The following is a 14,743-nucleotide window of genomic DNA, read 5'->3' as shown; positions in this document are numbered from 1 at the left end:
ATTTAGCAGATGCTCAAAACAACCTTGGGAGGTCACCAAAAGGGTTTGATTTCAAATGGTTATTTTTCTGTGATAATAATCAGTGTGTAGGATGCTGTTTGTATTCAACTCTTTGACTTTTTTTTCTAAATTGCTTTTTACATAGAAGTTCTTACTTTGGGGAATCTTGTGATTGCTTTTTTACGTTGATTTTTATCTATATTTGGGAAGGAGGTGAATGTTTTACCAGAAAACAAGTGATTACTGAAGGGGATGTGTATGGATTCCCAGAGCTGCAGTAAACTCACTGGTGGTAATAAATTGTGGTTCCTAGCTTTGATTCTTTGGGGGGAGAGGGGGGATTGCTGTTTACAAGGAAACATCACACTTTAATGAATGTTTTTAGTGGCTATCACTGAAGCAGCCATTTAAAAAGGACAGAAATATTTGTTACATATTTTTATTTACACGTTGCACTTTTTTACTGTTAAATGATACTTGGTGCAGTGAATACATAATGGATGTAACACTGCCACCTCTTGGTTATGTAAATGAGGTACTCTGCAGTCATAATTCTCGTCTTCAAATTGGAAAATGCAAGTGCTTGAAAGTCAACTAAGCCTTTTCTATTTTGGTCTGGCAAAAACAGTTGTAAATAAATATCTATGCATGTGTGAATGCTCTTAAAGAGCCTCTATAAAGTACATTATCTATGTATTAAAAGATATCTGTGCTTATGAAATAAAAGTGACAGTGACATTTTGTGCTGAAGCATTCCAGAAAACAATGTTCAGACCTGGAATAAATTTAGAATTGTTTAGAGTGTCCTTTATTCATTCAAGATCAAGTTAATTCAATCCTTCCTTAAGTGTAACCTAAGGCGTAGAAATCCAATCATTTTCTTTTTCCTTTCTTTTTTTAAAAGAGCGTTCCCTCCTCATTTTAATCAGTTTTAATCACTTTAGCAAGATGTTAGATAACCAGATTACAGGCTAGAAAAGCTGGCATTTTCTTATTAAGGAAGGTCTAAAATTGAATTCAGTGCCCCAGGAATAAAAAGGCTAGATAATTTTTTTTCTTTCACTTAGGTAAGAAGGAGCTTATAAAAACAACATGCTGGGTAATCTTCCTGTGGTTACGTAGACGCTGAGATCAATTACCTATTTCAACAAAAATGGCAAGAACCAGCCACAGTGGAACACTGGATAAGTGTTTCACTACTTTCATAACAGCTCCCGTTTCCACCATACTTTGTATTTTACACAGCCCCTCCACATCTATCAGCTCACATGATCAAATGGTTTCCTTGACAGTGGGAGCGCATACTGCAGTCATGCAGGACCCACTGCCTTTTTGTCTGTCAGGTAGTCAATGGCGCTCTTATTCAATCAAGAAATAATGTGAATGTGCTGTTGTCCAGACACAAAGGTGACCCTGCTGACACTGTCAGGAGGACGGATGTGCCCTTGGTGACTGGTGAGGGCGGGAAGGATTGTCATACACGTCTGCTTGCCTGTTTCCCCTAGCAACCAAACACTGGCCCAGGACTGGGGACAGAGTGTGTAACTCTAGAATGGGTTACATTCTACGTAAAAGCGTTAGGAGAAAAAACAGATCTCAAAATTGGAAGAGATCTTAGAGACCATTTAGTCCAACTCTCTTTAAAAAGGAAAAATAAGGGTCCTGAGAGGAGACATAAATGGGTCACCCAGGAGATGGGTGGCAAAGCAGGACCAGAAGCTGGGTCCTCCGACCGCAAGAACAACCCCCTTCCTCCCCACCGTGCTGGCTCTTGGGCTTTTTAGTCCTGGCTTCTGCCTTCAGGTGTCTCTAGTTGTGGAAGTTGAGATCTGATTTCTTCAGAGCGGCTTTACAATTATAAGTGGTAAAGGCTTTTAAGCCACACTCCCTCACTCAGTGCCCTGATCAGTGAACCCTGTGGAGTCCAGGGAATGACTACAGGTACAGGGGCAGCTCCTAGGTCCGGGGTACTTTGCAAATCTAGGACATGACCTTGTATGGTCTTAGAAATAAGTGAGCACAGCTCAAATGATAATCTCAGACAGTTCACCAAAGAGGAAGTTCAAGAACATGGCCTATAACCTTTACGTAGCCAATGGAGGAACTGCTACCCAGGGAGAAGTGGAGACATGTCTGGCACAAGGTCTCCCAGCAGGACTGTGGTCTACTGGGGGCTGGTGCTTTTCCTGTAGCACGTTGACACCCGCATTGCTGCGCTAGTGCATCAACGGACAGGGCAGTGGAGAGAAAGCGTCTTAACAGAGTGAAAGAAAATTTGAGGCTAGAGGGTGCTCCATAGCGGTTCGATAACCTTGAAGGGATGGTCACTGTGTAAGGTGGCAGCTGGAATAGGGGGAACTCATTTGCTTAAACTGAATTTCCATCACTAGCAGCTTTTCCTGCTTCCCACTGTTCTCAGTGACTGACTTGGCCCCTGAACCAGTGTTGCGGAGAATTCAAGCTAACCAAATAAGTTAGCGCTCCAAACATGCTATGTTCTTCAGGCCCAATATTTAGTACCCGGACCTTAAACTATGGAAGAACATGATTTGTTTGTTAGAACAACTTACAGTTTACACAGGTCACGGAAGCAGTGGAGAGGCTCAGGAAGGAGAATAGATCACTGGTGTTTCTCGCTGTAATTTTGCTCTGACCTCTGCATCGGCAATTATGGCAGTGATTGTGATGCAGGAAGGGACTCCTTCTGTGATCTGGGGCCCATACAGAGTTGGAAAGAGGAGGGCTTTGAACTTCAGGTAACGACGGTCTCAGTCGGTCAGTGAACGCGAGGCGCGGTCGTGCGCTCGGCAGCTAGCTGCACGGGGGCAGCGCCAGCCCAGCCGGAGCGCACCGCTTCTGTTAACAGAGGCGAGGTGCAGAGTGCTGTGAGGGAGGCGGCCTCCTGGGGCACACCGTAGGCTTGGGCCACTGCCCTAAGCCTACATGTGGAAATGTCATGATTGCATTTAATGGTCCTGGAACAAGCAAGAGAGAGAGACTTTGTGTATGTGTGTGTATGTGAGAGCATGCTCTGAATGATGTGTGCGTGTGGAAGTGTGATATGGTGGACCTGCGTGTGCCTGTGGATGTCCTTCCGGTTTGGGTAAAGCACTGTGAAGGGATGGGGGCGTTAGGGTGTATGTGGTGTGTGTGCTGATGGGGGCAGGGAGGGGGAACCTTCCAGTCACCAATGGCTCAGCTAGGTGAAGAGGAGAGTGACTTAGTATTCAGCAGTGGGGTGGCTGAGGGGCCCTGGGAGGGGCGGTGCCTGATATTTTGGGCTTTCTGGGACTCCGGAACCAGACATTATCTTAATCAGAAATTCTGGATCTTTCTTAGCTTGCAGACCACCACCAGTAATAATAGCTACTACTTACTGAGCATTTGCCGTGTGCCAGGTCCTGTGTGCTAAGGTCTTTCCCTGTATGAGTTCATTTCACTCTCCTGACAGTGCTGTGCAGTAGGCACTATAACTTCCTGTTTACTCTGGAGGAAGAAACTGAAGGTACAGAGTGTTTAAGCAACTCCCCTCAGGCCGCTCAACTCCTAAACGGCAGAGCCAGGCAGCCTGGCTACATAGCCCATGCTCTTTGTCACGATGCTCTACAGTCTCTTATCTGTCATCTCCCTATCAAAACCCACTTATTCTGAGGACCCCAACACTCTCCTTTTACAGCTGCAGAAAAAGGAGCCTGGAGAGGAGAAGCAGCTTGCCTTGGGCCCAAGTGGCCACTGGTAGAGCCCGTACTTCAGCCATAACCTGCTCTGTCCTTGACGTTGGGCAGCCAGCCTCCTGGGCTGGGTGGGCGGCATCTTCTCCGTGAGCACCTTACACAATTCTGGTCCCGCTGTCATTAGCAGCCTTGATTTCAAGGGCTTAAGCATAGCCGGTCAGAAACAAAGTCCCTTTGCTGGCTTGAAGGCAAATGGAATCATTCCATTTTGTTTCCCTTTTGTCATTAATACTGTGAGTGAGGGTATATTTTGCTTAAGGCTGTGCACATATGCACCTTCCAAAGTCCTCCAACCTATCAGCCTCGCGGTATTACGGGGAAGGCGAGTTTGACAAATCTAGTGAAACACCTCAGAGGACACTAATCCAGGAGGGTTATTGCCTATTTTTTTTTTTTAAATAGCCGAAGTGCTAAGGCAGGATCTGTGTAAGACCAGGGGCTAAGCCATAGGAATATGAAGATTCTTTTATGAATGGCTCTTGGTGATATGACAAAATGAAATGAAATATAAGGAACTGTAAAATTACTTTTTAACTTTACATTTTACGCTGTGAAGCCATGTGTATATGATAAGCAAAACAGAACCACAAATGGTTGATCGACGCTTTTGACCATCTTAATGGTCAAATGGTATGTACTGCTTGGGTGTTGGGATCATTTATGCACACATTAGGCAAGGCTGACCACCTCTAGAATGAGGTGATTGGGGATGAAACAGCCCTAGCAGTGGTTGTGAGATAGCCCCTCCCTAAATTTTTGGAGCAGCATACGCTCCATCTATTTCTCTGCTAACTTGGAAATATGATGTTTTTAACCACGAAGCAAATTCTAGATTGGAAGAAATAGATACAAAGCACAGCTTGTAAATCAGAAATGCACATTATGCATTTTACTCTGGAAATGTAGCAAATGAACTCACTAGATAAATCAGTGGATGGGCCAACTTCCCAGAAAACTGTCAGACAGCCATGGAGGATAAGAGAAAGCTTATTTACGAGCACGTCCTTCAAATGTGGCATACACACACACACACACACACACACACACACAATGGAATACTACTCAGACATAAAAAGAATGAAATGCCGTTTGCAGCAACATGGATGGACCTAGAGATTGTCATACTAAGTCAGAAACAGAAAGACAAATCCCATATGATATCACTTATATGTGGAATCTAAAATATTGACACAAACGAACCTAACTATGAAACAGAAAGAAACTCACAGACATAGAGAACAGACTTGTGGTTGCCAAGGGGGAGAGAGGTGGGGGAGGGACGGAGTGGGAAGTTGGGGTTAGCAGATGGAAGCTATTATATATGGAATGGATAAACAACAAGGTCCTACTGCATAATACAGGGAACTATATTCAATACCCTGTGATAAACCATAATGGAAAAGAATATGAAAAAGAATACATATACACATATATATATAAATATATGTATATGTACATAAACACACACACACACACATATATATAAAAAAACTGAATCACTTTGCTGTACAACAGAAACTAACACAACATTGTGTCAATAAAACAACTAAACTTTAGAAAAAATAAATTAAAAAAAAAAGCACAACCTTCAAAAATGGCTAGGCTCTTCACCTCATACTAGCTAACAAGACAGAAGACTGGCAGTTCTGGTGGGTATAGTTTACCCTGGTTTAAAAAAAAACTTAATAAAAGTTATACCAGGGTAACTGCATATAGCTGGGTGGAAATGGAGGGGAGGTAATAAATTAACAGCATCTTCTGACACACAGGAGAAATACTATTTTATTTTATTTTTAACATCTTTATTGGAGTATAATTGCTTTACAATGGTGTGACAGTTTCTGCTTTATAACAAAGTGAATCAGTTATACATATACATATATCCCCATACCTCCTCCCTCTTGCGTCTCTCTCCCACCCTCCCTATCCCACCCCTCTAGGTGGTCACAAAGCACCAAGCTGATCTCTCTGTGCTATGTGGCTGCTTCCTACTAGCTATCTATTTTACATTTGGTAGTGTATGAAAACCTAAATAGACATTTCTCAGAAGAAGATATACAGATTGCCAACAAACACATGAAAGGATGTTCAACATCACTAATCATTAGAGAAATGCAAATCAAAACTACAGTGAGGTATCACCTCACCAGTCAGAATGGCCATCATCAAAAAATCTAGAAACAATAAATGCTGGAGAAGGTGTGGAGAAAAGGGAACCCTCTTGCACTGTTGGTGGGAATGTAAATTGATACAGCCACTATGGAGAACAGTATGGAGGTTCCTTAGAAAACTACAAATAGAACTACCATGCGACCCAGCAATCCCACTACTGGGCATATACCCTGAGAAAACCATAATTCAAAAGAGTCATGTACCACAGTGCTCATTGCAGCTGTATTTACAATAGCCAGGACATGGAAGCAACCTAAGTGTCTATCGACAGATGAATGGATAAAGAAGATGTGGCACATATATACAACGGAATATTACTCAGCCGTAAAAAGAAATGAAACTGAGTTGTTTGTAGTGAGGTGGATGGACCTAGAGTCTGTCATACAGAGTGAAGTAAGTCAGGAAGAGAAAAAAAAAATACCGTATGCTAACACATATATATGGAATCTAAGAGAAAAAAAAAAACAAGGTTCTGAAGAAGCTAGGGGCAGGACAGGAATAAAGACGCAGACGTAGAGAATGGATTTGAGGACACGGGGAGGGGGAAGGAACAAAGTGAGAGAGTGACATGGACATATATACACTACCAAGAGAAATACTATTTTAAACATCTTTCTTTCTTTTTTAAAAACAACCACAACAAGAATTTAATATCAGCTGTCAACAAATAGAAGGACAGGAGAAAGATGAGTACAGGGATTTGGAAGTTAGACACATAGTCGCAAATTCTTCCCAAATATTTCCAGTTCTACTTTTTGAAGTGTTAGGCTAATGTGCAGAAAGACAATAGATTTGTAGCTGAGAAATGATGCTCCTGAGATCTTAACTGTTATTTAAAATAATGAGAACTGCAACAAGAACTTAAAAATATCATGGTGGTTATTTAATCACTTCGGTAGTTTCTAACACCAGAAATGTCATGTATTCTCTGCAAAGTTTTATGTTTCCTTTGATCTATTTCTTTGTGGATTTCCTAACTCCTACAGTTATTTCTTAAAATAATCACTTCTGTTTATTCTGTTAAGTAGAAAAACTTCTAAACTATTGTACATATACCTTGGAAAGAATAAACGATTATACTGATCTCAAAGCTTGAATAGCACTCAATTATATTCAAATACATTATCTTATTTGTCTCACAAACACCCTGTCTGTAAGGCAGACCCTGTTATTTCCATTTTACAGATAGAAAATTGAGGCCTCAAGACATTAAGTGACTAAGATCATCTTGCAAGTGGTAGAGCTAAGTATAAGCCACTTTTCTGGCTCTACCATTCTATACCTAGAGGATGTCTGACTGCAGAGCAATTTTCAAAATATAACTGAAAGATGTTTAACCCTGGTTATTGGAGAGCAGACTACCATTTAGTGAGGTGAACTGGCCATGCATCTTCACATCCACCTGCAATCCAATAAGGGGATCTATGCGAGGCTGGGAAGGATTGTGTATGTGAGCACAGCTCCCTTTGGCTTCAGTGCGCCACGGCCCCATCCAGAACCAGCTGCATAATTTGCGAGGCCAAGTGCAAAATGAAAATGCAGGGCTCCTTGTTCAAAAATCACTAAGCATTTCAAGACAGCAACAGCAGAGCATTCAACCAAGTCTGGGGCCCTTCTAAGCACAGCCCTCTGACTACATGGGTTGCATGCCCAGGAGGCTGGACCTGGGCCCTGCCCTGCCCAAAGCACTAATAGTGAGTGTCCGGAAGACTTTTCCTCAGGCAGTACTCCATCAGGAAAGTGACCAGAGTGCCTGGCATGGCTAGCCCGGACTGCCTACAAGAAACTACCACGGAAGTTTCTGTTTCCTCAGATATACAGTAGAGAAAAATAAGCAAAAAGTAAGATGAAAGGATTAACTGAAGCTCCAATAAAAGAAACAGAAGACATTTGTGCAAACACAAATGAGAGTGACAAGAGTTGATCAAACATGATGGCAGACATAGAGGAGGTACTCAAAGAATATTTGTCAAAAGACTAATGGGATGGATTTGCGTTTAGTCACATACCTGCCCCATCTCCTAACTCATACAGGTATTATAACATGGAAATATGAGAACACATGGATTATGTAAGTGATTCCCAGCGGCTCAGAACTGGGCCGTATCATTGGAGGAAGAAGCAATTTCCTACTAGGTAGAATCCTCCAAAGGCTTGGTCAGGGCAGTCTCTCAATGTGCCCACTTCCCCTGGGATTCACGCCTTTAGTGTCAGCCACAGGGTTGGTCACGCTCCGCTTATGGCTCTGATCAAGGATTCCGTAGCGTTGCTACTGCTGAAACAAAAAGTTACACGGGAGCTGGGACTGAGGCACTAAATAAGAGGAACAAAAATCGCTCCTTTCCTGTTAAAATTGAAAATATTATCTTGAGAGCCAGTTAAGAGTTCAGACACAGGAATGAGGCCCACTTAAATCTGAAATCCCCCTTTGCTATTTTGAACTTTGTGATCTTGTCTAAGTCACTAATCTTTCGAGCACCAGTTCCCTTTCATGTAAAATGAGGATAATACCTACCCCATTAGGATGCTGTAAGGAATTAGTGAGATCGTTAAAGTATGTAAATTGCTCAGCACCTGTGCCTGGCAATTGACAGACATACAAAAGATGCAACTGCTGTTATTATTGGAAAAATTAAATAAGTATTGCCACCATTAGCTCCAGATCTTAAAGCCCATCTTATATCTTTATGAAAAGTATAATGATCCTAAAAATATCAACACTGTATGTTCTTGGGATGCCAAGTCTCAGGTTTTTAAACACGAGTGGGCCTTTTGACATCTTGCATGACTTTAGGTGTAGTTTAGAGAGAAGTTGGGGAATCATAACAAAATTGTGTCAACACAGCATTTTATTTTAAACTCTGTAACATTTTGGTTTATTCTTGTGAGTTTTCAATGAAAACACATTCATTTAATATGTAGGTTTTAATGACAGTTCCATAAATAACTGTAATGACAATCATGTGAAATAAATTGTGTATAAGGATTAAGTCTGGAAGGGAATATGGGAAAGAGAAAGGGTTGTACTATCAGGAACAAGAGCTTACTTTTAAGTATTCACTTTAATGTTGTTGAATTGTTAATTTAGCAATAAGTAGTATTTTAGGTATATTTAGGTTTAAAAAAGAAAAGATATTCACAGTAATATAAGATACTTTTACTCGTGCATAATTAAAAGAAGAAATCAATATTCACCTTGTTCTTATATTCCCTTCAAAACATGAAACTGGAAGAAGAGGTGAAATACCTCAAATCACTAAAGACTTACCTATTGATTTTAAGTAAACAACTTCCTTTGATCTTTGTTTTTCAAATGTAGTGTATTGTTTTCCATACATATTCACACCAAAAGAAGGGCTCTGGTTTTACCCATTTCTTCGTGAAATCCGTAGCTCTAGGCTTTGACTCCATATGCACATCTAAGTGATCGTTCCCCCACTATCACTACAACTAACAGCCCACACCTGGAAGTCAAATGAATCCTTCTAAAAGACTTTTTGTAAAGCTTACCCCTCTCCTCTTCCTTTCAAAATCCTCAGTTGTATTCTAGTGGCTATAGGATAAAGCACAGACTCCTTATTTAATGTGTCCTTTGTGGTTTTTCACAGTTGGGCGCCTCCTTCTTCAACGTTATCTTCTACAACCTCATAGTAAACTAAACCTTTCTCTATAGTTTCTCTCACCTGACATACATTGTACTTCTCTGTTTCCTAGCTATTCCTTAAGTAGCAGCTTGAGACCAGCATTCTGCAGGAAAGTCCTCCCTTTCTCTTCAGGCCCTTGGGGATCTCTGCTTTCACCACCTCCTCTGCCCACCTATGTACCTGAACATTCTTGGCCTTGAAGCACTTGCTGCCTGATACGTGCGTGGCCTGGACCTCCATCCTGACCTGAACGCCTCCTCTTTTCCCCTTCCAGCAGAGCAGGCACATATCAATGTTGTTTGTTGATGATGATGATGGTAGAGCAATTATTGTGAAAAAAATCGATGGAAAAATAGCCCTAATCTTTCCCCTTCGTGTACCCTAAGCTCTTACCTACAGTTTCAATTAGAAGCATATGATCGCACACTTGCTACCATGTTACTTGTAATTGTCCTCAAGTATTTTTCTCACATGTGTGCTATCTTCCCAACAAGAATCTCAGCTCCCCAAAGGCAAGACTCTAGTTTTCTTCATCCTGTGTAATGCTGAACTTAGCAGGGCCAACCTAAAGGTTCAGTTATGTCTTTGTGCCTAAGTAGCCATAAGTAACCAAGAAGGAAGGCATGGGCAGCACCTGAAAGGGGAGGGTATTAACCTAACTTCCTAGATACCTCTTCCAAATTTGATTATTTTTATTGGCAATGGTACATCCAATAGCTTGGCGCAAAGACATTTCTTAATAAAAATTTTAATGCCCCTCCCTCATGTTATGGGTGTGTGAGTGGGGGTCATGGTGGTGGTGAAATGTTTTTGGAAGATAAGGTGTTATACTTGAGGTAGAGTGCAACTTAGGCCAAAATGCATCTAATCCAGGAGAACTTTTCAGGGAAAGTGAGACCAAATGTGGGATTAGGACACCAGTATGTTATAGTGAGAAAAGCCCTGGACTACAGGTCAGGAAATCTGGGCTCTTATCCCTGTTTATGTACTGAATGCATCTCCTTAAACCTCTAACTTTAATTTTTTCATTTGTAAAATGAGAAGGTTTGTCTTGCTAAGGTTTATAGAATCTCAGAATTCTTGAGACCCATCAGATATTAAAACCTTCCCTCTAACGTCTACATCAGTGGGCCAGTGAGCCACTGCTTGCATACCTCCTGTGAAGGGGATCTCACAACCTATCTAGGAAGCCCATTTGTTTTAATGCAACTCTAATTCTTGGGCAGTTTTATTTTCTTGAATGATATCCTTTCTAGCTGCAAACTTGAAATTTGATGAGATATCTGGGATAATCTGGCAGATCAAATTGAAGGCCACGTCCAGCACAGGAGAACGGACAATGTGATAGAGGGGGAAAATCAACAACCTGTAAGAAGTGAGTTCACAAGAGGGAAAGGGAAGAAGAGGATAAAAATATCAGATATGACATAGAAAGGGTCAAAAAGAAGCATGTCGAGAAAAAGCTGCTAGGGCCAGGAGGATGAGACCACAAAGAGAGCAACATTTCATTGACATGGGGTGGGCCACGAGGGTCTTCAGTGGTGACAGCAGCTAACCCCATATCCCCCATTTCCTTCGTACACCACTGAGCACGCATCAGCTCTCAAAGAAATCTGAAGCCTAGTTCATGCCCTCCGGTACTGTGTGTAAACTATCAGGTTTGTTTCCTGCTGGGATTTCTCTGCTTTGGCAAAGTATCTAAATGACTAAGAATCTTGAAATATTCTAAGAAATTTAGTTTCAGCAAAACTTCCAATGGGACAAAGTGCACCTTTTTTTTTTTTTTTTTTTTTTTTGCGGTACGCGGGCCTCTCACTGCTGTGGCCTCTCCCGTTGCGGAGCACAGGCTCCGGATGCGCAGGCTCAGCGGCCATGGCTCACGGGCCCAGCCGCTCCGCGGCATGTGGGATCTTCCCGGACCGGGGCACGAACCCGCGTCCCCTGCATCGGCAGGCGGACTCCCAACCACTGCGCCACCAGGGAAGCCCCAAAGTGCACCTTTTCAGCTTGCTGGGAACAATGATCAATGGGCACTTGCGCTCACGGTAGTTATTTCTGCCTTCAGACTATCCTCTTCTTTTGTGGCGGTTTCCATCACCCTGTTAACAACACTGTCCCTGAGTCACCTGCCGTCAGCATGCACACAGCAGCTGCATGGAAGGCAGTCTCGAGAGGTGCTGAAGGAAGACAGCCTGAAACGAAATATTTGCTACAGCAATCTGAACAGGGCTGCCTGCAGGGTGGTGGGGCTATGTGTGTGCAGGGGAGAGAGGAGGAGCTGACACCTACTGTACCTCTTGCTGCTATGTGCCAGGAACATAAATGCGTGGAGCTTCTCATTTACTCTCCACAAAACTGCTATAAGCTGAGTGTTATTATTATCCCCATTTATATTCATTTATTCCTGCATTTAATCAACATATATGATTGCATACGTTCTGCGGTGAGGAAGCCGAGCCTGCGAGGCAGAAAGACTTGCTGGAGGGCACAGAGCTAGTACCCGGCCTTGTTTGCTCATTCTCTGCTGAAATCAGAATAGCAAAAATACGTCACTGAGGATAAGAAGGGTAAAGCAGCTTCTCTCCTTATCTCCTGAAATTGGTAACACAGATTGTAGTTAGAGAGGCCAAAGAGATCAGATAATTATTACAGGAAAGTATTCTGTAAGTATACTACATAGGAGAACAAAGTGACTTGGGGTTTGGCAACTCATCACCACATTGCATGATCGGGTAGGTAGTTCCACACCCATCTGTCTTCCAATGTACCAGTCTGCTTTGTAAGAATATATGATATTTTAGCCTGTTGCTTCGAAAAAGCTACCTCTGAGGAAGTCCCTCTAGTTCTGACCTAAACCAGCTGGATTGTCTTCCAAAGAGCTCATTTGACTAGACTGGTTCTTCTTTCTATCACTTGCTTTATGTTTATGTAGACACAGCCAAGGAATTCAGTAAAGTCAAAGGATGCTTTTGCTGCCTCCTAGCTCCGTGAAGCTCTGTGAAGCTTGGAGACATTCAGGTTTTTCAGGCACAAGCAGCCCAGACCGCAGTGTAAACATCAGGGCTCCACGAGCTGAGGCACCAGAAAACTGACAACTGCTACTAAAAGTTCTGCTCTTCCCTCCATGAAGTCTCATGAGGCTGACATTGTCACTAGCCATGCCTTTGCCAAGTTCAAGCTCATAGAGTTGCGGAGTGAGTAAAATAAAGCCCAGTGCCTCTGCCTGCCTTAAAGCTGGGTCTTGGCTATGGCCAGTCCTTGAGGCATTTGGTCAGAGTTTGGTGGAAGCTGTAAGTAAGTGTCTCTCCCCCTTCCATTACCAGCTCAGCTAGAATCAAGGATCTGCTGGTTAAAGCCAGGCTTAAACCAGTTGTCAAGATACCAAAGGCATCGGTCCCATTAAAGAGGGCTCCAGGTAAAGGAAAAGATTAATCTCTGGATGCTACAGGCCAGGCCAAGGGTCCTCAACCATTGTGAGAACAGGAGATGCTCTTAATTTCTGTAAACCCTTGGAATACTGATAGAAGAGGAATAGGGGGTCATGACTGAGAGGGGAGATCTTAGCAGGAAGGCCCTGAGCAGAGTCAGGGGAAGAAGACAGATGGCATGTACACATTTTAGCCTGTGAATGGGTCAGGGGAGCAGAGAGAACCTGGGGTCTCTGGGGGATCCTGGAGGGCCATGGGGATTGCTTCATGCTAAGAAAAAGGTATAGAGTAATATTTGCCAAGTGGCTACTATGTACCAGGCATTGTGCCAATTGTTAGACACATTCTTTCATTTAATTCTCTTGTCATCTCTATAAATGAGCTCTTGTTATCTTGATTTCGTAGATCAGAAGAGTGAGGCTGAGACATGAAGTCACTAGCCCAAGGGCACACATCTAGTGAGGGTCGGAGTCCAGAGTGGAACCCAAGTCTGTCTCCCTCTACAGTTCCTTTCACTGTATCAGCTGGCTTTAAATGCGCTGAAGCATGCGCACCTCCATCCAGAGTCCCAGTGACCAGTAAGAGAGCAAGAGGCAATTGTGGACAGTAGGAGAGCATGGCATGAGGAAGGCAAGGTAGCTGCGGAATGCTGAGAGAACTCAGGCTGATAAGCATCCCTGCACTGCCCAGTGGCCTCAGAGTTCCCAAGAACAACACAAGCAAAGGCCAAGAGTGTCTGCACTCAACGGTGGAAAAGCAGGAGTGAGAGCGTGATGTCATCAACACACCAGTTTCCTGGCCGTTTTCACACAGCTCCTGGTGCAGGAAGAGTCCTTCACATCGCAGATGCTGGCCTAATGAGAGTACATACCACAGCGCAGCAAAGGGCTCTCGAATCAATAGTGCTTTCTGGCATACACCTCCTTGGTAAGCACTTTTGCAAGGTGGACATAAAAATAAATGTGCAACGTAATATTTAAGAGTAACCTTTAGCTATTAAGCTGATTGCCTATCAAGCTGTTACCCTGGCAGTAGAAGCTCACTAATTTACGCTCACATAAAATCCCAAGAGGCAGGTACCTCATTCAACACACCCTAACCCGGCTGAGGGGTGAGGGAGGAGGATATAGGTAGGGAGGCTCTGCGGCCTTCTTAACTCAGGAAGCCCACCATGAAGAACTTCAGTCTCTGACTTTTCGCTGTCCTAATAAACAGCAGTAAAAAGTCCATTGCCTTTCTGTGTTTCTGCGTTTACGTGCTTGCCCACGATTCCAAACGAAGCAGTCTGCAACAGGCCCTTCAGTCCCTACCAAGAGTCAGCCGAACTTAAGGAACCTTACAAATAAGTCCGGCTCAGAGAGCTGGTATCGGAAAATGAAAACTCTTTCTGCGCTTTTACCAATCAATTCTTCATTTGGAATACTATCTAACCCAACAGTCACTCTCATTTTTTTAAAATCTTTTCCTAGCAAGGAGAAAATCCTTCACATGCTTAATTATCACCTTTCTAGCCCATGTCAAGAAATCTCCCAGGATTTCTGATACAGAAAATTCAAAAATGATGTGACATTTTCTTTTAGTAGGCAGAGATGAACATGTCTACAAAGAGACTTGGGCAAGAGCCTTATCCATAATATGAAAAAACAACAGCAACTCAAAAACTCATTAGCAGGAGGTTGAAAAACAATTTGTGTTATATTCATCCAAAAACACACTACTCAGCACTAAAAAGGAATGAACTACTGATATATGCAACAATGTGGAT

This window comes from Phocoena phocoena, chromosome X (assembly GCF_963924675.1).
Source record: "Phocoena phocoena chromosome X, mPhoPho1.1, whole genome shotgun sequence".
Lineage (NCBI taxonomy): Eukaryota > Metazoa > Chordata > Mammalia > Artiodactyla > Phocoenidae > Phocoena > Phocoena phocoena.
Note: the sequence above shows the minus strand (reverse complement) of the source record.